At 47.4% G+C, this 5944-nt stretch overlaps 2 non-coding genes across 2 annotated transcripts; both read right to left on the bottom strand.

The window, feature by feature from the left end:
- Positions 1-272: 272 nt before the first annotated feature.
- Positions 273-345, bottom strand: trnav-cac (transfer RNA valine (anticodon CAC)). Its single transcript has one exon. It is a non-coding gene; the product is annotated as a tRNA-Val (tRNA).
- A 4892-nt stretch (positions 346-5237) lies between these two features.
- On the bottom strand, positions 5238-5309 carry trnae-cuc (transfer RNA glutamic acid (anticodon CUC)). The gene has a single exon. It is a non-coding gene; the product is annotated as a tRNA-Glu (tRNA).
- Between the last annotated feature and the right edge of the window lie 635 nt (positions 5310-5944).

Below are 5944 nucleotides of genomic sequence, written 5' to 3'. Positions count from 1 at the left end.
GGTTTGAAGGCTAATTCTCCCATGTACGTTGCAATGTACGTTATCCACGAACCTCCTTAGGTTTAAATCCTTTTATGTTCTCCTGGAAATTATATATAATTTCTGTTAATTCTTCTTTCTTTAATTTACCTTTGCCAGGTTTGAAGTACAATGGGCTTTGCTAGAAAAGCGAATGTTCATTATATTTACACCTGGATGCCCATGACAGTAAACTTGAACACAAACTGAAAAATTGAGTCTCAAGTTCATTTGAAGCACTGAAGCCCAAACAATGTTTCTGCCCGGGATTGAACTGGGGACCTTTCGCGTGTGAAGCGAATGTGATAACCACTACACCACAGAAACCGTGCAAAGCGCTCAATGCTTTGCGCTCTTGAGCAATGACCCGAGGCACCCCCTCCCCGCCCTGCTCTGAAGCACAGCAATAAGTACAAAACATTGTCCACTGTTCCTTTCTTTCCGTTTTCAGTAACACGTATTAAATAGTTCAGGTCTTTATTCCCTGGAATATGGGTATAAGTTGAGTATTACAAGGACATGGCGGTGGAACGAACCCAAGTGCTGAACACGGGCGTGGAATAGGTGCCAAGGGAGTGTTTACCCGGAGTCTTGGTTTTAGTAGAGAATTCAGGAACGATGTTAGACTCAGAAATGATCGTCCTAAGAATCATGGGGTGAGGCTACTCAACGAACCAACGAACTGGCACCTTCTAGTTGTGATAATAGGGTTTTTATACTGCATTTGCTGATGGAAAACAGGTGTTTGTATTTAGTGGAAAATGGGATTGATTGGGAACTAAACGAGGTGATTGAGGCCCAATTCCTGAGGAAGATAGCCAGGTGCCAGACGGCAGCGATCAATATGGTCCCGAACTGATGGTACCGCAATCTCCCCTTCTTGCGCGGGGAACATCGGGGGTTGGTACCCAAGGGAGCACTCGAACGGAGACCTCCCAATGGCCGAGCTCACCAGAGAGTTGTGGGCGTACTCAACCCACGGGAGGTGGTAGCTCCAGGTCGACGGGTTGTTTGCCGTTACACAACGTAGCGTCGCCTCCAGGTCGTGTTTAACCCGTTCCGTCTGCCCGTTCGACTAGGGGTGGAAGCCGGATGACAGGCTGGCCGATGCACCCAAGGCTCGACAGAAGGCCTTCCATAGCTGCGAGACGAACTGGGGACCTCGATCGGATACGATGTTCGCGGGGATTCCGTGGAGGCGGAAGACGAGAAGATCTGCCGTTCCTTGAGAGGAAGACAGTTTAGGGAGGGCCATAAAGTGCACCGCCTTGGAGAATCGGTCCACCACGGTGAGGACAGTGGTGTTTCCGCGGGAAGGGGTAGACCGGTGACGAGGTCTAGGGCGATGTGTGACCAGGGATACCCAGGGACAGGTAGAGGACGAAGAAGACCCGCGGGTGGTCGATTAGTGTCATTTCCCCGGGCACAGATGGAACAAGCAGAGACATAAGAACGGGTGCCCCCTCCGTGGACGGCCACCAAAGGTGCTTCCTTAGGAGAGCCAGGGTCCGATCACTCCCGGCGTGGCAGGTGAACCGGGATTGTGCCCCTAGTGGAGAACCTGAGACCTGACGGAGACGGGCACGTACAGGCGATCGCCGGGTACATTCCCTGGGTCGGAGTCGTCCCGCTGGGCTTCCTTTACTTTAGCCTCGATCTCCCAAGTGACAGTGGCCATCACGCAGGATGGTGGGAGGATCGTCTCGGGAATGGAGGTGTCATCCTTGGAATCATGCTGGCGGGATAGCGAGTCCGGCTTCCCGTTCTTGGATCCTGGACAGTACGTGAGGGTAAACTTGAACCGTCCAAATAAACAATGCCCAACGGGCCTGGCGGGAGTTCAATCGTTTGGCGGTCTGAATATGCCCCAGGGTCTTATGATCAGACACACTCGCAGAATAAAGAAATCAGGGACCATAACCGTCCTCGACCCCGTCACTCGCAGAAATAAAATCAGGGACGATAATAGTCCTCGACCCCGTTACTGGCAGAAAAGAACAGCGACCCAAGTCTGGAGCGGGCCAGGTGGATTGGAAAGGGGCACTAGCATGGCTGACGGGAAATCCACAATGGCTCCCACACCCCCATCTTATCGCATTCTACAGGGGTTGTATTGAGAGCATCCTGAGCAGCTGCATCACTGCCTGGTTCGGAAATTACACCATCTTGGATCGCAAGACCCTGCAGCGGATAGTGAGGTCAGCTGAGAAGATCATCGGGGTCTCTCTTCCCGCCATTACGGATATTTACACTACACGCTGCATCCGCAAAGCAAACAGCATCGTGAAGGACCACAAACACCGCTCCGACAAACTTTTCTCCCTCCTGCCGTCTGGGAAAAAGGTACCGGAGCATTCGGACTCTCACGACCAGACGATGTAACAGTTTCTTCCCCCCAAGCTATCAGACTCCTCAATACACAGATCCTGGACTGACACCTTGTCCTATTGTCTTGTTTATTATTTATTGTAATGCTTGTACTGTTTTGTGTACTTCATGCAGTCCTGGGTAGGTCTGTAGTCTAGTGTAGTTTTATTCTGTGTTGTTTTCTACGTAGTTCACTCTAGTTTTTTGTACTGTGTTATGTAACACCATGGTCCTGAAAAAGTTGTCTCATTTTTACTATGTACTGTACCGGCAGTTATGGTCGAAATGACAATAAAAGTGACTTGACTTGATATTCGAGAACAGATCCGGATGACTGGAGAATTATGACTGTCACTCCACTCTGAAAGAAGGAAGTTTGGCTGAAGAAAGGAGAATATAAGAAAGGCAGCCTGACTTCAACGTGTTAAATAACTCAAAAGATTCGAAGCACATTTAAGATCAAAGACAGTTGAGGAGAAAGGGCGGAGATTTGTCAAATAAATCATCGTGTGGTACAGTGATGCACCTTGGAAGAAAGGATAAAAAAGATTCTAAATGCGGATGTTTTTCAGAAATCAGAGGTGCAAAGAGACCTTGTGCAATATTCCCTAAATGTTTACTTCCAGGCTGAGTCAGCGGTAAAGTAAGGCAAATGCAATTTTAACATTCGGTTCAGGAGGGGTAGAATATATAAGCAACATTGTAATGTTAACATATGTCCGTCATTATAAACCTGATTCTGATCCTGACCTTTATCCCCAACAATGGAAATCTCCTTCAATTACGATACTGACGGCAGTATTATCCCTCCACATTCACGTTCTGACGTAACTGTGTTGAAACAAATTCCAAAGCTGTCGAATTATACTATTTGTATTGGAATGATGAATCACCATTTCCGTTACCGAAAATAAAGCAAGTACAACCCTCACTTCAGTTGTAGTGCTACGGTGGGTGCAATGAATATTGATGGAGCTGCGATGGCCGAGTGGTTAAGACGTTGGACTTGAAATCCAATGGGGATTCGCCGCGCAGGTTCGAATCCTGTTGGCAGCGCTCAAACTACAGCGCCAGGGAATAGAAACCTCACTGCCAATAAAAATTTAACACCCTGGCTGCAGTCTGTGTTCAGTTGACAACTACGTTCCAGCCGGCAGATTTATAGATTTTTACACTCATTGTGCAAATTTCATTTCTATTACGACTCTGATCAATCCCCCTCTGGGCAGCTTAAACGCTTTGTAGTTTGTAGCTTTACCGACTTGTAAAGATAAAAGAATCAAATGCAGAGAACGGATATTTCAGCGTCCGTGTAAAGAAGTGGACTTCATCCTTTCACTGAAGTGGGCAGCACGGTCTCTGAACGCGAAGAGCTTTCGCCGTTTCATATCCCTTACTGTACAGGCTCCCCATTGCTCTCTTGTCCAGCGAGCGACCCCGCCTATTGCCATTGACAAATCGGTTCGCTGACCTTCCGTCAAAATCACCCTCGCCGATTGTCACTGAGCCGTTGTAATGGTCCGACATCAAACAATCTAATCAAAAGGCTTGCAACTTACCTTGCTCCCATTCGTGTATGCAGATGTCAATCCAATGTGTTATCCAATTGCGGAAAGGGTTTCACCCAAGAGTTGGTCCCTCCCACAGACTCTGACTGCCTCTGCCTCCCCAAAGTCCCGTCAATACTGAGCAAACCTCAGAGCAATGTCCCATTATATAACATTCATATCCATATGCTTCTGATCGAAGCTGGGGACGCTGTCAGGGAGTCGAAATAAAGGCGGGCGACAGAAGTTTATCTCCTCTCACCGGGGGAGACGGTAGAAGATTTGCTGGAGGACACCGACCGATTTTTGACTCGCAACTGCGGTATGGGGGGGGGGGGGGAGGATTGAGAAAAAGTCTGGGCAGCCTGATCTTATTGAATGCCGGGGCTGGCTGAAGAGGACTAGAGACTCGCCCTTCTTTCTGTTGTCTGTCTGTTTAAAGAAAAGGAATAAACAGGCCTTTCTTGGGCCTGCATGCTCCCCCGTGGATATAATAGTTCGCAATCTATGTCATCAGTTTGCCTGAGGAATCATTTCCAAGTCTGAAACTGGCACAAGATTTATATCTACCGTTTGTTAATGATGCAGAATTGTACAATTTATGTTCTGCGTACTGTCTGTCTTTTCGAGCCTGCAATGATGCTGCAAGTGTTTCATTATACCTGTCCCTCACCGTCCCTGTGCACACGGCAATAAACCCGGCTGGACCTGACAATACTCACTGAGATTTGAGCAGTGATGACCCCGAGCAGATGAGTCAAGGTGATGTAGGCAAACTGAGTGAGTAGGACCAGAGTCCAATATGGGAAATGTATGTTCACCCTCTTCTACAGAGAGACAGCATCTCTGAGTGGATTGAGGCGCAATGAGGAGTGAAGAAGATCAAATCTACATTGTATCGATTGCAAGTTAGTGTCTGTAAGACCTCGCACAGTTATTCCCAGCTTTATTGAGATTGCACCTGCGATATTTTTTTTCAAAGTCATGTTTTCATTGTCTAACAAGTGTCATACAGAACAAATACCGAATCGCTGCAGAAACGGTGTATAGCGGGTCAGGCAGCATTTGTAGACGGAATGAGCTAGTACACACAGTAGAAAGCAGGAGAATGTGGCTGAGAGGAAATGTCGAAACAAACTTGATGGGCCAAACTGCCGAATTCTGCTCCTATATTTTGTGGTCTTATGCTGCTGAATCAGGCCGATGCAGGTTAAGAATAGACAGGAATGTTGTTGTTGTGGCAGCAAGTTAATACACACGATAAGTTACAATAAGCACATTAAATGACAGCAGGCAATATCTTATTTCCCTGACCGGGAATCGAACCCGGGCCGCGGCGGTGAGAGCGCCGAATCCTAACCACTAGACGACCAGGGAAGCTGATGATGCGCTGCATCACAGCAACATACACTATCAAATCAGAAAAATACAAAACAATATCAAGGGATAAATAATAATAACGAATGAATGTGATAAATATTGTAACGAATCTGCTGCTCAGCACTTTGCTCACCCAGTGCTTCAGGTTAAGGAACACTCTGGACTCTGAATGAATCAGTAGGAAACATTCGTTCTCCAGTGTCTTTATAAAGATGGTGACATTCAGATTCTCTTATGAGCGCTGGGTCATTTTTGTTTGTGTCTATCGCCTTGAAGCAATTCAGTAGTAGGCCATCCGATTCCTGCGACATTATCGCCGATACATCTGGTGTGATACATCTACACTCCGCCTGGGTGGAGGTAGGAGAAAGAAAACCAGACGTTCAGAATGCCTGAAATATGGTCCGGGGGTGGAATGGTAGGCTTTCCTGATCGTGCTCTAACAGTGATCGAGTGTGCGGGAGCCCCTGGTACTGAGAATGACGTACTGATGACAAATAAGCCCAGTTTTCATTAAACAAGCCTGATAGAAACCCGCAATGATTTGAAAGTCCTCAGGGTAGGCAGTTCCTTGTTTGCTGGTCGCGGCACTCAATACATGGTATGCTTGCTTAACATCTGCTCTGGCTGTA

The sequence above is a fragment of the Hemitrygon akajei genome, unplaced genomic scaffold (assembly GCF_048418815.1).
Source record: "Hemitrygon akajei unplaced genomic scaffold, sHemAka1.3 Scf000188, whole genome shotgun sequence".
NCBI classification, from domain to species: domain Eukaryota; kingdom Metazoa; phylum Chordata; class Chondrichthyes; order Myliobatiformes; family Dasyatidae; genus Hemitrygon; species Hemitrygon akajei.
The sequence above is the reverse complement of the archived record's forward strand: the minus strand, read 5'-3'. Positions and strand labels throughout refer to the sequence as shown.